General features: G+C 40.4%; 3 non-coding genes across 3 annotated transcripts; all 3 read left to right on the top strand.

Annotated features, from left to right (window-relative positions):
* The first annotated feature begins 9,015 nt into the window (after positions 1-9,015).
* On the top strand, positions 9,016-9,089 carry trnat-agu (transfer RNA threonine (anticodon AGU)). Its single transcript has one exon. It is a non-coding gene; the product is annotated as a tRNA-Thr (tRNA).
* A 584-nt stretch (positions 9,090-9,673) lies between these two features.
* Positions 9,674-9,747, top strand: trnat-cgu (transfer RNA threonine (anticodon CGU)). Its single transcript has one exon. It is a non-coding gene; the product is annotated as a tRNA-Thr (tRNA).
* Positions 9,748-9,956: 209 nt separating this feature from the next.
* Positions 9,957-10,045, top strand: trnar-ucu (transfer RNA arginine (anticodon UCU)). Its single transcript is given in 2 exon segments — positions 9,957-9,993; positions 10,010-10,045. It is a non-coding gene; the product is annotated as a tRNA-Arg (tRNA).
* Positions 10,046-16,930: the final 6,885 nt, after the last annotated feature.

The following is a 16,930-nucleotide window of genomic DNA, read 5'->3' as shown; positions in this document are numbered from 1 at the left end:
AGCAGTGCAGCCATGCAAGTAGGACCATCGAGCAGTGCAGCCATGCAAGTAGGACCATCGAGCAGTGCAGCCATGCAAGTAGGACCATTGAGCAGTGCAGAGATGCAGGCAGGACCATCGAGCAGTGCAGAGATGCAAGCAGGACCATCGAGCAGTGCAGCCATGCAAGTAGGACCTCGAGCAGTGCAGCCATGCAAGTAGGACCATCGAGCAGTGCAGCCATGCAAGTAGGACCATCGAGCAGTGCAGCCAAGCAAGTAGGACCACTGAGCAGTGCAGGTGTGCAGGCAAGACCACCAAGTAGTGCAGGAAAGCAGGCAAGACCACTGAGCAGTACAGTCAAGCAAGTAGGACCACTGACCAGTGCAGTTGTGCAGGCAAGACCACCAAGTAGTGCAGGAAAGCAGGCAAGACCACTGAGCAGTACAGCCAAGGAAGTAGGACCACTGACCAGTGCAGGTGCAAAACCAGCCCCACAGAGCAGTAGTTCAATTAAGTGTGCTCTTTGTAGTAAAGTTGTGATGTGGAGGGTTTCACTGAACATCTGTCTGACTACCATGTCCAAGAAAGTTGTGACCAGTGTGGTGCAAAAGTCTGGGGTGCAGTTGGACTGCTTCACAACATTGAAAATCATCATCTTTGGACTAGTCTTGCAGACCGAGACAGAAAATCTGTGGATCAACCAACATCTTCTCCCACAGCATCATTTGCACAGTCACCTGCTTACATTGAAGAGCAGCAAGGAGCTCCACAAAGTGTACCTCACACACCATCACCGGTCATTAACCTGAGGCCTCCAGAAGTGAATTGGGTGAGTTTTCTCCCCAAGCAGTTCTGTCGAGTGATTAAACCAGCAGACCAGAAGTGGATCGCACAGTGTCTATATGACAGCACAGGACGACTGAAGCAGCAGTTTTCACAAAACTGGTTTCATCCACCAAGTCCCAGCAAGCCTACTACTTCACCTCCTGATCCTAGTAGCTACTTAAGACAGCGGATGTTTCTGTGGGCTCCAATGAGAATGTGGGGAATTCCTCTGAAATGCACACAGTGCAAAAAGAAGATGCATCATTCAGGAATATACACCAAAGTGAGGGAAGTCATTGATATTGACTTCAAATACTACTTAGTTGGAGCAGACTACCCCCGCTGCAGTAATTGTATGATTCCTGTCTGCCCTTGGAGTTCAGAGATGCTTAACCAACTTGATCCCTCCCACAGAAATAAATTTCCCGCTGTTCTGACAACTCAGCTTGCTCTAGACAGGAAGTGTGTGACTTTGTTGAAGCCCAGAACTGCAGGGAACAGCTCCAGTTTCTTGCAGCAGGCGCTTGAAGAAGTACACAGTGAGGAGTGGGCAAGACGGACCATAGACTATCTGACGGACTGCGAGTTTCACAAAAAGAGATGTGCCCTGACACAGTCTGAAGTGGTTTATCAGCAGCCACCACCTTTTTGCCCCCTACCTCTGGCACAGTGGTTTAGGACCGTACATGCCAATGAGATCCTGAGTCACATTGATGAGCTAAAAGGTGTCATAACATCAACGTATGGTAGCATCCTCAAGCTGGATTCTACCAAGAAGGTAAATGTAAATAAAAAGAGGGAAATGCATGTTAACTTTAACTGATGTTAAGTGATTTTAATGTGTATATGTATTCATATAGATAACTAAAAAGCTTGCTGGTGGCATTGCGGACACTGCTACATGGATGACCAATGTTGGCAATGAGATTGGCCAAGTCCTAAATTGTGTCCTAACCACTGGTGAGGGAGCTGGCCTAGATGACTTGTGTCAGGGCATCGTAAAGCGATACAAAGATGCTGGGGAGCCAGAGCCAGCTGTAATTGACCGGGACTGCTGCAGCGAGACAGGTTTGTGACCTTAAGTGTTTAATTAATAGGAATGTGTGTGCATTTATGCTATTTATGCATTTCTAATTCATATTAGCAAACATTTCAGGCATGTTTCTGAAGGAGAATAAATCAAAGATCTGCATTATTTCAACTAATTTTGGAAAGTGAAATTTGAAATTTACATGGCTTTTCTAGATGTATTTTTTAAAAGCACTCATAAAGAGAATATTTAGAACTATTTACTATAGAAATTTTAGCATGAAAACCCTGATTTGGTGTTTGCAATCAAGTAAACAAAAGCTTGCATAAAACAGCATTGGCATATTTGTTTAATGTTGCAAATTAAATTGAGAGAACGTGTAAATGCACTGCTTGTTTATCATAGGTGTAGGCGTGACTCCAGTTCTTAACTGGTTTCGACCATGGAAAGTCACGGTGCGCCTCAACGTTTTCCACTTCATGCGCCGGTTCACTGCTGGTCTTACAACGGAGCACCATCCACTGTATGGCACGTTCTGCTCCAAGTTGTCGAGCTGTATATTTGAATGGGACAAGGATGACATCTCTCATCTTAAAGAAGCGAAAAAGACCATGCTTTTAAAAAAACATGGGGGCCATATTCCAACAGAGGCCCAAATCCTGTCAAGCATCACCTCCAATGAGCTGGCCAAGCACTGCAGGAGGAGGACGCGTGGAGTGGAAGAAACTCGTGCCTTGATACAAGGACTGCTGGACTCTATGTGGGATCTGACCGACACCACTGGTTTGCACCTCATCAGTCCAGAAAGCATGACGCATGTGTGGGAGGTGCAGCAGAAACACTTACCTTGCATTCAAGAGCCACCCGGTGTTCAGCTTTACACAAAACTGGGCTCCGGGTTACAGAAGGCTGATAAGGTTCTGGATGTACTGAGGTGTGGTAGAGGGTCCTCTTTCCTGGAAAGCTTTCATCGCCACCAGTGCACTTTCATTCCAGGTAAGTGTATTTAAGTGTTGTCACAATATAGAAAATTTGCCACAAATTAAAGGTATAAAATTTGAACAGATTTTGGTCAGAAGTAAATAAGCTTAAATATTAGACAATTAGCTAAGTATTTACACATCAACTGAAACTGAGGGGGGTTATTATATTATTATAAAATATTATATTTCATAATATATAAAATATTATATAATAATTTTAATCATGTGAAATATTTTGTCTTCCAGGGTGGAGATGTAATGCTGTACATACTCAGATGTACATGCTTGAGGGTGCATCTAGGTGGAACATCAACCGAGGTCGTCAAGCTGTGGACATGGGTGGTACATCACTAACTAAGATCTATGATGTTCGTTTAATGTCCCACATGAATGACCTCAGCAACAGAGTCCTCGGATGTTTACTTCTGCTAGAATTCATACCCCCTGGGAAACCCACTGGTAAGATTCAACATGGTATATTTTATTATGATAGCAAAGCTTTGCTTGCTTGCTAAACAGTCAGACCACCATTTTCATTACTGAACATTTCTATTAAAGTGCCCATTCTTAGTTATAAGATGTGTCTGTTCATGAAGTTGAAACGTATTTCCTTTTTTAGTGTTTTTTTTTTTTGTTTTGTTTTTTGTTTTTTTTTCCTCCTGTTTTTAATTTAACTTTTCATGTGTGTTGTTAATGGATTATTTGTTATCAATTACATATGATAATATGATATATTCCTCTCATTACAAAATGTTTAATAATTCTTTATGGCAGATGAGCGTATAGCTGTGGAGTACTTGTTGGCACAGTCGGACAGAGGAGACCTGCTTTCTCCACTGGTGCAAGGTGAAATCACTTTGCCAGAGATGCAGGTTGAAGTTCAGGAGGACGAGTGCCTGGATGTCACAATAAGTGATGCAGCACACATCAATATAGATGCACACACCCTTGGATGTTCCAGCAGTCATGATGATTCATTGATCTCATCTCTGGTATTGTCAGTTTTCTTGTTCATTTGTAATTACAATTGCATAGGAATGTTAGAGGATTATTAATAATGTTAAACATTTGTTTAGCATAAATTTTGAACAGTCAACTTTGAAACTCAAATTTATTCTTCTTTTACAAATGTTTAAAAATAATCTAGGAAACCAGTGGTCCAAGTGGTGGCTCTTACAGTCCTGATATTGAAGACATTTCCTGCGCTGGGCCCAGCACATCAACTTCGGTAAAGTTTTCTAATACTTGATGCTTGTAATTTGTGAAGAATAGTTTATCAGAGAACCGTTAATAAAACAATTCGGAATGCGGGATTTTGGTTTTTGTTTCCAATTTCAGGACAGTAGATGTGATTCAAGGGGTGTTCCTGGATGGGAGGCAGTGGATAACCTGGCAGGGTACCTCGTCAGCCTCAACCGCACTATCACTGCTTTGTCAACCAACGAAATAGCAGAGATCTTGCGGTTGTATTCGTATCTGCATGCCATTGATCAGTCCCCCTCCAAGTATTCCCTTAAGTGCAAGAAAAAAAATTTGCCAGGTCCTTGGAGAGCTTCTCGGAAGCGTAGTGGCTCAGCCCCTGGTCAGCAAGCAGCTGAGAGGTGAGTTAAATTGTAGTTCACCAGTGATGATTTTGAGTTGATTTTCATGCTGTCTGTGTAATTAATTCCTTTTGTAAGGCTAAAAAACAAACAAACTTCAAACTGTTTTGAGAATTGTGAAAATCATGAGATCTAGGAACTTTTTCAGTGTTTCTTAGTCTATCCTATAGTCTATAGCTCGTACAGAACGCTGCTGCTAGGATTCTGAGCAGAACCAGAAAACATGAACACATCACACCAGTCCTCAGGTCCTTGCACTGGCTTCCAGTTGCATTTAGAATTGATTTTAAAGTACTGTTACTTGTTTATAAATCACTCAATGGCCTAGGACCTCAATACATTGCAGATATGCTCATAGAATATAAACCTAACAGATCACTCAGATCATCAGAATCAAGTCATTTAGAAATACCCAGGGTTCACTCAAAGCAAGGAGAGTCTGCTTTTAGCTGTTACGCCAGCCGCAGCTGGAACCAGCTTCCAGAAGAGATCAGGTGTGCTCCAACAGTAGCCACATTCAAATCCAGACTCAAAACACATCTTTTTATCTATGCATTTGCTGATTGAGCACTGTGCTATGTCCGAACTGTTTGCACTTTATTGTATACGTATTATCTTTTTATTCTTTTAATTCCTTTTCCTGTTTTTATTTCATTTTTAATGTATTTTATATCTTTTATGTATCATCTTGTTATTCTGACTTTTAATGCATTATTGCTGTCTGGTTGAAAGAGCTGGGAGAATTAGGAAGAAATTGATTAGGTTAAAATTTGGTAAATTTGACAAACCATGGGGAAATTTAAGCTGTGGTGCATGGTTAAGATATCTCTGGATTACAGTCAGGACACTTTCCAAAGGGGGAAATTTCCAAAGGGGAAATTTGAACTGCGTTCCATGGGTAAGATGTCTCCGGAAGGGGGATTAGGGCTGTGTGGTGCAGTTTGAGGTGTCTTGACAAAAGGGGAGATTGAAACTATGTTTATCAGTTTGAAGTGCCCTAACAGGTAGCAGTCCTGTTGGATGAGGAAGATCCATTCTGATCTGCTCTGATGAATAGATCCGTTTAGATCCAACTCTGATGGACGACAACAACAAAAAACTCCCTGAGACTTCCTAGCTCTTCCATCCAGATAGCAAAATTCTCTGTTTTTACTGTTATTTCTATTCCTTATGTTCTATTTTTATTATTCTTTTTTTATGTAAAGCACTTTGAATTACCATTGTGTATGAAATGTGCTATACAAATAAACTTGCCTTGCCTTTGCCTTGCCTATCCATCTAAAGTCTATTCATTATTGCCATAAAATTCAAAAACCTAGTTAGTCTATATGTTTACAAAGCTATAATGAACCATAGAATACTTAATACAATAATACATAATACAATCAATGCATCTTTTTATACACAGACTGTTCATGACTCATGGCCAGGCTGCCCAGAGGCCTGATGTGAAAAGGGTTTCAGAATGCGTCGCCCTCAAGCTTCTGAAGGAGTTCAGGGAAGCCAGGAATAGGCCTAAAGACAACAAGGGCAAAACATTTCCCATTCCTCAGGCGATAGTGATGACGTACAGTTACATCAAACAGCTTCTTGAAGACTGCAGAGAGCTACTGGACCAGACCAACTTGGTGCTAGTCACTATAAACAACACCACAGTGTCTTCATGGTGAGTTTAATTCACGTCAGTAATAAGATTCCTATGAAAAACTGCACTTCAGAAATAATAAATCTATTGAATTATCATTGGTTCCAAATGTATTTGTATGTTACATACATTAAATGTACACATTTTTTTCAGTCTGGTCTCATTTTGTCTCAGTCTGTTTATCACAGCTGATGTGCAACAAAATAATGATGAATGAACGACACTCCTCGACTGTCATATGCCCCTTAATGCTGATTGGCCACTGATTGTTGGTGTCAGTGTCGATCTGACTTTCAAACAGTGTTTTTGAAATATAGCTTACCCCACATTTGTGTCACCTTTATCAGTCAGTAGAGATTTGCTATGTTTTGTGAATGTAATGTAGGTAAAGTTGCAATTTTAAAAACAGTTGTGCTGTCTTCAAACTAATTGTTTGTTTTTCTTTGAGAGGCTTCTTGACAGACAGAAAAGAACTGACCGGGACACCTTGCTACAAGGTGTGAAGCTTCCCCAGCCTGTTGGTTTGGCAAAGGAGCCACTGCCAAAGCCTAGAGAGCTCCCATCTGCACCTGTTCAACATGGACATGTTGCCATTGAGTTCCAGGAGCCTGAAAATCGAGAGGGTGAGGCAGTTATTCGCCAACGTAAGTGTGCACGAACTGGAACTGCAGTGTCTTCCATTACATACACAGACACTGGGCTAGGATCTGGCACAGACTATACTACTGCAGCAGACAAACATTTTTTCTGGCCTGGGGCCCAGCACTTTCCAGGGTGGCATACCTGGCCTGGGTATTCTGATTGGTCTTTTCCACCACACTCTCAGCATTGGTCGTCCTTTCCACCGGGCCAACAGCCATCAGCTCCACTGCACTATCAAGGATGGTCGTCCCTTCCGCTGGGCCAACAGTCATCAGCTCCACCACACTCTCAGGATTGGTCTTCCCTTCCACCGGGTCAACAGCCATCAGCTCCACCGCACTCTCAGGGATGGTCGTCCCTTCCGCTGGGCCAGCAGTCATCAGCTCCACCACACTCTCAGGGATGGTCTTCCAATCCACCCGGTCAAAAGCCATCAGCTCCACCGCACTCTCAGGGATGGTCGTCCCTTCCGCTGGGCCAGCAGTCATCAACTCCACCACACTCTCAGGGATGGTCTTCCAATCCACCCGGTCAACAGCCATCAGCTCCACCGCACTCTCAGGGATGGTCGTCCCTTCCGCTGGGCCAGCAGTCATCAGCTCCACCACACTCTCAGGGATGGTCTTCCAATCCACCGGGCCAACAGTCATCAGCTCCACCACCTCCCCAGAACCGTCAGCGTGCATGGAGACTGCACAAGGCAGCACTTGAGGATCAAGAGCGTGTGGCGAGAGGGGAGCCACCAAAGAAGCGTCACACAAAAGAGCACTACCATTATCAGTGTAAAACATGTGGCCAGACCATTACAGAGTGGAAAGACTCTCTTTAGGCTTTTTGTCTTTACTTTCATACATAATACATTCGGTTGATTCGGTGGTGTTAGTGCATTAAGTGCACTAAGTAAAATTAGAATTTGAAGGAAAGCTCTTAAAAATTGTTGTATTTTTTAATTTATTTATTTTTTTATTTTAATATTTATATGCATGTATGTATGTGTGCATAATTACTCTTATCATTACTATTGTTTGTACATTTTATTATTAAACCATATTTGTAAACATATTTTATTTTAATTATTATATATAGCTATTTAAATGACTTATTCAAGCTCTTGGAATAAACTTTGTGGAAGTGATTATTATTATTATTATTATTATTATTATTATTACATGTAGATATTTGCATTTTGTATTATAAGAATTAAAATATTTGTGGAAGAGTTATTATTATTATTATTATTATTATTATTATTATTATTATTATTATTATTATTATTATTATTATTATATCCAATTTGTATATATTTGCACTAGTTTTGTTTTCTTAATAATAAACCATTTGTGGTAGTAAATGTATAATATTTGTAACTATTATGTTTTTATATATATATATATATATATATATATATATATCTTTTTATTATTATATATACTTTTTATTATTATATATACTTTTTATTATAATATACACACACGTATGTCATATTTAAGCTTTTGGAATAAACTGTATTTGTGGAAGTAAGTGTTGAATGTTTTCTTTCAATTTGACAAAAATTAATATAAAGGAATTGTTTTGTGATAAGGTAAAATGTCCAAATATTTACTTTTCACTTTTCAGTAACTTGTTGAAAGTGAAAATATGAAGAGAACTAATTAAAAGACAAAAGTAACCCCACTCAATTTCCATTCATTTTTTCCCATGCATTCCCTTATTTTATTTTTTTCCCTTTCCTTTTTTTTTTTTTTCCTTTTCCTCTTTGTTTTTTCTCATTTTTTTCTTTTCCCCCACCCATAGCAGTCCCTTTTGCCCCGTTTTTGGCACAATGGATAGCGCATTGGACTTCTAGGTTGCCAACGGAGGTATTCAAAGGTTGTGGGTTCGAGTCCCACCAGAGTAATGGTTTGCCTCTTTTGCTCAGATATCTTTGTAAGACATTCTCATTTGCTCAGTTCACCTGTTCTAAACAAAGGGAGAGAACAAGAACGGTTTGAAAACCACTAGCGTAGGTCAAAATCTGCTACTACCTATTGTTGGCTACCTACCTGGCAAAAATTGCCTTCCGTTTATCCTAGCTGAGAAAGTGTTTAGATGTACTGTAACTGGAGGTTCACAAAACATTTGACACACGAGTATTGAGAGTTTAGATCCAAAATGAAATGATCTGAGGTATTCCCTTATCCCTGAACAGAAGCCTGCACACGTTTCAGGTTTTGGAAAATAATCCTCGAACCTCAAAATGACCTATTCCATGATGTGCTGCCTCTTTTAGACTTTGGCTACAAAAGTTTTGAACCAGGCTGAGCACCCGGCGCTGTGGCTTAGTTGGTTAAAGCGCCTGTCTAGTAAACAGGAAATCCTGGGTTCGAATCCCAGCAGTGCCTAACTGGTGGGTTGTAGAAGTAGACGTTTGATCTTTTCAAATATAAAAGTCTCTGCAGGACAGAAGCCTGGACTTCTAGGTGGTAAACGAAGGCTTTATAAAGGTTGTTGCTGACTCCCACCAGAGGCACGAATGTTGTCTCTTTGCAAGACAGACGTTTGCTTCAACTTGGCATTTTCAAACTTTTTTTCAGAAGCCTACCCAGCACATATGTTCTTGCTTTCCTTATTGGACACAGCCCAGTCAGATCAGAGAGTACATTACTAATCAGTCAATTGGTTAATTCACCTGTTTCAAATGAGAAAGATAACAAAAAAACGTGGTGCAGACAGGCTTGAAGAATGGTTGGAATGCCTCTGGCTTAGGCCAAAATCAGAAGAAAGCTCAAGAAACATTTGAGATGCGAGTATTGAGAGTGTAGAGCCAAAATCCAATGAGTTCCGACATTCCATTGAGGCCTGAGTGGCCCGTTATGTTTTGGAAATAATCCTCCTACCTCCAGGGGACCTCTTTCATGATGTAATCAGCTATCTCCTACCTCTTTTAGGCTTTTTATGCAAAGAAATTTCATCTAGCTTAGCAAGAGGCGCTGTGGCTTACTTGGTCAAAGCGCCTGTCTCGTAAACAGGAGATCCTGGGTTCAAATCCCAGCAGTGCCTAGGCCACATGATATGGGGGTGCTTTTTTAATATATATTCCCATATGAAGGTCTTTGCATGCCGGACAGCGTGCGTTGGCGCAAAACCGGAAAACTCGAGTTTAGATCCAAAAGGAAACGATATCAGATATTCCCTCATCCTTCAACAGAGGCCTGAATGTCCCTCAGGTTTTGGAAATAATCCTGTAACCTCTAAGGTCTTCAAAGCGTGGCTCTGTGGCGCAATGGATAGTGCATTGGACTTCTAGGTTGCCAACGGAGGTATTCAAAGGTTGTGGGTTCGAGTCCCACCAGAGTCGTGGTTTGCCTCTTTTGCTCAGATGTCTTTGTAAGACATTCTCATTTGCTCAGTTCACCTGTTCTAAACAAAGGGAGAGAACAAGAACGGTTTGAAAACCACTAGCGTAGGTCAAAATCTGCTAATACCTATTGTTGGCTACCTACCTGGCAAAAATTGCCTTCCGTTTCTCCTAGCTGAGACAGCGTTTAGATGTACTGTAACTGCAGGTTCACAAAACATTTGACACACGAGTATTGAGGGTTTAGATCCAAAATGAAATGATCTGAGGTATTCCCTTATCCCTGAACAGAAGCCTGCACACATTTCAGGTTTTGGAAATTAATCCTCAAACCTCAAAATGACCTATTCCATGATGTGCTGCCTCTTTTAGACTTTGGCTACAAAAGTTTTGAACCAGGCTGAGCACCCGGCGCTGTGGCTTAGTTGGTTAAAGCGCCTGTCTAGAATGCCAGCAGTGCCTAACCGGTGGGTTGTAGGAGTAGACGTTTTATCTTTTCAGATATAAAAGTCTCTGCAGGACAGAGGACACCTTATTCGCCTGTTTCAAATGAGAAAGATAACAAAAAACGTGGCGCAGACAGGCTTGAAGAATTGTTGGAATGCCCCTGGCTTAGGCCAAAATCAGAAGAAAGCTCAAGAAACATTTGATATGCGAGTTTTGAGAGTGTAGAGCCAAAATCAAATGAGTTCCGACATTCTGGCCTGAGTGGCCCGTTATGTTTTGGAAATAGCGTTAGGGCTAGTCAAAAAGTTTGAAAAAGCCAAGTTGAAGCAAATATCTGTCTTGCAAAGAGACACCATTTGTGACTCTCGTGGGAGTCAGCGACAACCTTTATAAAGCCTTCGTTTACCACCTAGAAGTCCACGCTGTCTGTCCTGCATAGACTTTTACAGGTGCTGGGCATATAATTAGAATATCATCAAAAAGTTGATTTATTTCACTAATTCCATTCAAAAAGTGAAACTTGTATACTATATTCATTCATTACACACAGACTGATATATTTTAAATGTTTATTTCTTTTCATTTTGATGATTATAACTGACAACTAAGGAAAATCCCAAATTCAGTATCTCAGAAAATTAGAATATTGTGAAAAGGTTCAATATTGAAGACACCTGGTGCCACACTCTAATCAGCTAATTAACGCAAAACACCTGCAAAGGCCTTTAAATGGTCTCTCAGTCTAGTTCTGTAGGCTACACAATCATGGGGAAGACTGCTGACTTGACAAAAGAGGCTGGCTGTTCACAGAGCTCTGTTTCCAAGTACATTAATAGAGAGGTGAAGGGAAGGAAAAGATGTGGTAGAAAAGAGTGTATAAGCAATAGGGATAACCGCACCCTGGAGGCTATTGTGAAACAACACCTATTCAAAAATTTGGGGGAGATTCACAAAAAGTGGACTGCAACTGGAGTCAGTGCTTCAAGAACCACTACGCACAGACGTATGCAAGACATGGGTTTCAGCTGTCGCATTCCTTGTGTCAAGCCACTCTTGAACAAAAGACAGCATCTAAGCATCTCACCTGGGCTAAAGTCAAAAAGGTCCAGAGTTATGTTCTCTGATGAAAGTAAATTTTGCTTTTGGAAATCAGGGTCCCAGAGTCTGGAGGAAGAGAGGAGATGCACACAATCCACGTTGCTTGAGGTCCAGTGTAAAGTTTCCACAGTCAGTGATGGTTTGGGGTGCCATGTCATCTGCTGGTGATGGTCCACTGTGTTTTCTGAGGTCCAAGGTCAACACAGCCGTATACCAGGAAGTTTTAGAGCACTTCATGCTTCCTGCTGCTGGCCAACTTTATGGAGATGCAGATTTCATTTTCCAACAGGACTTGGCACTTGCACACAGTGCCAAAGCTACCAGTACCTGGTTTAAGGACCATGGTATCCCTGTTCATAATTGGCCAGCAAACTCGCCTGACCTTAACCCCATAGAAAATCTATGGGGTATTGTAAAGAGGAAGATGCGATATGCCAGACCCAACAATGCAGAAGAGCTGAAGGCCACTATCAGAGCAACCTGGGCTCTCATAACACCTGTGCCACAGACTGATCGACGCCATGCTGCATTGCTGCAGTAATTTAGGCAAAAGGAGCCCCAACTAAGTATTGAGTGCTGTACATGCTTATACTTTTCAGTTGGCCAAGATTTCTAAAAATCCTTTCTTTTTATTGGTCTTAAGTAATATTCTGATTTTCTGAGATACTGAATTTGGGATTTTCCTTAGTTGTTAGTTATAATCATCAAAATTAAAAGAAATAAACATTTGAAATATATCAGTCTGTGCGTAATGAATTAATATAATATACAAGTTTCACTTTTTGAATGGAATTAGTGAAATAAATCAACTATTTGATGATATTCAAATTATATGACCAGCACCTGTATTCACATATGATCAATAAAGGTGCAGCTAATTTGAAGACGTTATTTAAACCAATCAACAAACATCATTTTCTAATTTTGTCACTGTTAGTATAGATAATGTTTCGAAACTGGTCATGTCTTTGAGTTCATTTACATGTTCTCTCAACCCCCTGCCTACTGAGGTTCTAAAAAGTGCCTACCATGCTTATGCCCCTCTATCACTGCAATTATTAATGATTCCTTAGCTACTGACCAGGTTCCTGTGGCCCTTAAGGTCCTGTTTACACTAGTGCATTTTTGTTTTGAAACACACACTTTTTGCTATGGTTACGGCTGTTTTTACACTACGCTGGCGTTTTCAAACCTCGAAAATGGAGACTTTTGAAAACATTGCATTTTAGTGTAAACATACCAAAACTGAGACTTTAAAAAACAATGGCATGGCTGTCCACGTTCGCTCTGCATATCCTTGACAACTGTGTAAACAATAACATGGAGAATGACCTGCAATCTTTACGGAGATATTTCCTGAAACACTGTGGAAACACCAGTGTAGATGAGGATCGTTTTCAAAAACGCACTAGTGTAAGCGGGGTCTAAGACTGCTGCTATAACACCAGTTCTTAAAAATCCTGGCTGTGCTGAAGATGCTGAAGATTTATCCAACTACAGGCCTATTTCGAATCTGCCCTTTCTGGCCAGGGTTCTTGAGCGAGTTGTTGTTGGCCAGCTACAGCAATATCTGTCCAAAAACAATCTATTACAACCGTTCCAGTCTGTATTTAGATCTGGACACAGCACAGAGACTGCTCTAGTCTAGGTCACAAATGACCTTCTTACTTTTGCCAACAGGGGTGCTTGTAGCATTCTAGTCCTGCTACACACAGGCACGCTGGGTGCTTGAGCACCTGCCCCTTTGCCCCTTGGTGCTCAAAGTGCCCTTTTGTCAAAGCAAAATTTCCTCTATTTTTTTGTAATAACATGACCTTTTGTGAATGTCTAAATATTAGTAAAATTTATTAATAATAATTTAGCCGTAAATAAAATGACCCACATGATGACCTTTTACCTGACGATGACGACCTCATCCGACCGGGACGATTCCCCACGCCGCACGCGCATTTTTAATTGCCAGGGGATATTTTCAACACCGCGGCAGCTGGTAAGTGGTGTTTCATTCTCAGCGAAGTGATTTTGAAGTTTATTTACTTATTATTATTTTACAAGAACGATGTGATGTGAGAACATTCAGATGTGTTGTTTATATTGCGTTGTGTAGTCTGTAGTGTAGAAGTAACGTTAGCGTGCTGTTTGAGGGAGAAAAGTTTCACAGGCAGGCATCGAGGGGTCTGTTCTTTTTTATGTTAATTGACTAAACTATTATTATATTACAATATTTATTTATTTTTTTTAAAACGTAGAGTGCCTTAAAAATAATTATCACAACACTGGTAAGACTTATTCAAATTTTCTCATTCTCTGAATTATCATTATGAAAATAAAAACAATTCAGAAATGAATTAAAATATAATTATATTTTAAATGTGACACACATTTTTTTCCCTATAATAGCAACATTGTTTACAACAGCAAGACCACTTTAGCCTGTAAACTCAATAATATCTCTCTGGAAATAAATGTAAAAATATCAATGTCAATATAAAATGAATAATATACCTGACCTGACATCAAAGTGCAGTGTGAAGGATATGTGACCCTAGTGACAATGATGTCATTAACATTTTTAGGGACATGTCCAACAGGAAACTTCTGTTATAAGTGCCTACAACCACTCATCCTCCACTGTGATTTTTAGTGGGTGCCATCAGAATGAACACACACACACACACACACACACACACACACACACACACACACATTTTAGTTTCTTTATTTATATTTTTGATGATTTCTCACTCTTACCCCTTACATGGCCACCATCATCCTATCCCCCAATTAATGTTTTTTTTTTTTTTAATCAGATAATAAAACTATATTGTACTGTACGAAACATAAGTTTTCTATAGTTTTTACTATAACAGCTGTTCTTAATTATTCTGTAAAACAGAGAAGAAAAAGCCATCAGGTTGGGACAACTTAAGACAACTTTCTAATCCCAGAGTTATTATTAGGTGGAAAGAAAATATTTTTTTTAACTTTTAAACTTTCCCATTCTGTTTCCTTTTCAAAACTGCATCACAGCATTTGCTGCTGTATCAATACATAATCATCCATATCGATACGCGAATCAGCAAGGAATGCATCACAATATATTGCTGTATTGATATTTTGAGCAGCGCTAAAGCCTTGTTCCATGTGCCCCTTTTATACTTTGAGCACCTGCCCCTCCAAAGGTCTCTGCACGGCCCTGGCTATACAGTAGTGCTGCCTGTCTGGAAGAAATAATGGTTTGGATGCATGACAATTATCTTAACTCAGTCAGTCTAAAACTGAACTTCTACTTGTTGGGATGCCGTCAGCTTTGCATAAATTCAATAATCTAAATTTGATAACTGATTCTAACCATGTGTCTCCATCTTCACAAGTGCATAACCTTGGTGTTATTTTTGATTCGCAATCATCAATCGATGCCCATATTAAAATGGTCTTGAAATCTGTGTTTTTCCATCTCAGAAATATAGCCAGACTACGTCCTTCTCTATCTCTGTCTGATGCGGAAAGGCTTATCCATGCCTTTATTACGTTGAGGCTAGATTATTGTAATGCACTTTAAATCTTGATTTTAACATATAAGGCTCTTCATGGGATGCTTACTGCTTTTGAGTATATTATTTTAATATTGTACTTTTGCTGTTTTATTTTTATTTTGTTTGTTTGTTGTTTTTATTGTATTTTGTCTATTTTTTGTGAAGCACTTTGGGTTTGAGCATCATCATCATCATCATCATCATCATCATCAGTAGAGACCTAATTAATTGATATTATATTTCAACATCAACCTAGAAAACAAACAAGACAACATAACTATGCACAGATATTAAAAATGAACATCTAGACAACACAAAGCAAAGCAGACAGAATAGAAAAGGGAAATAAAACAATAAAAATAACATAGTAAGGACTACACATTGAAAACAATCCTACATTAATAATATGTATTCTGTTGTAATTTGCCGGTGTTTTGGTGGGGCTCACAGTCCTGCACAGTGGCCTGACTGCAACCGAGTGGTGGAGGCCATCTTCACAAGGCTCTGTGCTCTCTACCCAAATGCTGGGTGCTGTGACGGAGTGAGGGTGTCCCACTTCACAATGGTAGCATGTGCTTACAAGCACATTCGAGAGTGCATCCTCACCAAAGCTAAGGTGATGAGCGAGACCACCATCCAGCTCCCAGAAGTGAACGCTGCAACAGTCACACAATGGTGATTAAATTAGCATTGTAACTGCTAAGCCTAAACTTAAAGCATCTGAGGGGGCTACACAGAGGGTTCAAATAATTGACGTGGTTGACTTAATGTAACCATGGCTGCTTTGAAATTGCTTTGAAAGTCCAACTTTTGCTTTCTTCTCCATTATGAAAGATAAGATTTATTGCTCACGACATGGTCTTCAATAGACTGCAAGAATCTATAATAAAATGTTAATCTCAATGAAGATTAAAGCCCCAGACACATTCATGGCAGGACTGGAGAAGATTCCTGTTGCTATGTAGAAAAAAACAACTCTTTATTCAGGCAATTTGGCTGAGCCTCACCTTTTAATCCTGCCACCAAACACTGCTGGGGAGGCAAAACTAAAGGGGAGGTCGCAACCTCAGACCATCTCCAAGGCTCCACCATCACATCAAGGACCTCCTGTCATTGCACCAGCACTACCCATCTCTCTCCTTTTCATTTTACCATCCTACAGTGATAGACGCATGCCTGCCATCCTCTACAGTGCCTGGTACCTCACAGGTGATGTTCTTCACCCTCCTATTACCTTCAGCTATGCCACCATCAGCTCAGACACAGACATCCAGTCAAGCTGTTCCTTACTCCACTCAGCAATACAGAAAGTGATAACAGGAGAGGGAGCTGAGACTCAAGGTTATAGGAAATCAAGCCAGAAAATGACAACCCTCCAGCTTCTTAAAATTGCTCTTTCAGCAGCCTCTAACACTCAACGGCCGCACCAGCGATACCAACTCGTTTTTTTCTTACCAGCGCAAAAGAGACTCAAAATACACCGTCAATTTGGACTTCCGGTTTGGCGAGCATGGGGTAGAGACGTGTTTATCCACCGATTTTCTTTAACTTATTGAACCTACTTAATTGCTTATTTTGATGTGAAACTCCCTTGAGACACCTTGAGAGGTATGCGTTATTATTTTGTCCCGTTATGCCACCCAAATCTAGTAAAATTAACTGAAAAAACAACAGAGTCGAAGGCTGTTGCCTCTGCAGCTATTAGCCGAGCCGACATAACAGCCTTGCTAGCCGAACACAGGACAGCTCTAGTTGCAGAATTGAAAGCAACTTTTTTTGACGAAGTGAATGGGAAATTGGATGG

This window comes from Chanodichthys erythropterus, chromosome 17 (assembly GCF_024489055.1).
Source record: "Chanodichthys erythropterus isolate Z2021 chromosome 17, ASM2448905v1, whole genome shotgun sequence".
Taxonomy (NCBI): Eukaryota; Metazoa; Chordata; class Actinopteri; order Cypriniformes; family Xenocyprididae; genus Chanodichthys; species Chanodichthys erythropterus.
This window is presented reverse-complemented; position numbering and strand designations above follow the sequence as displayed.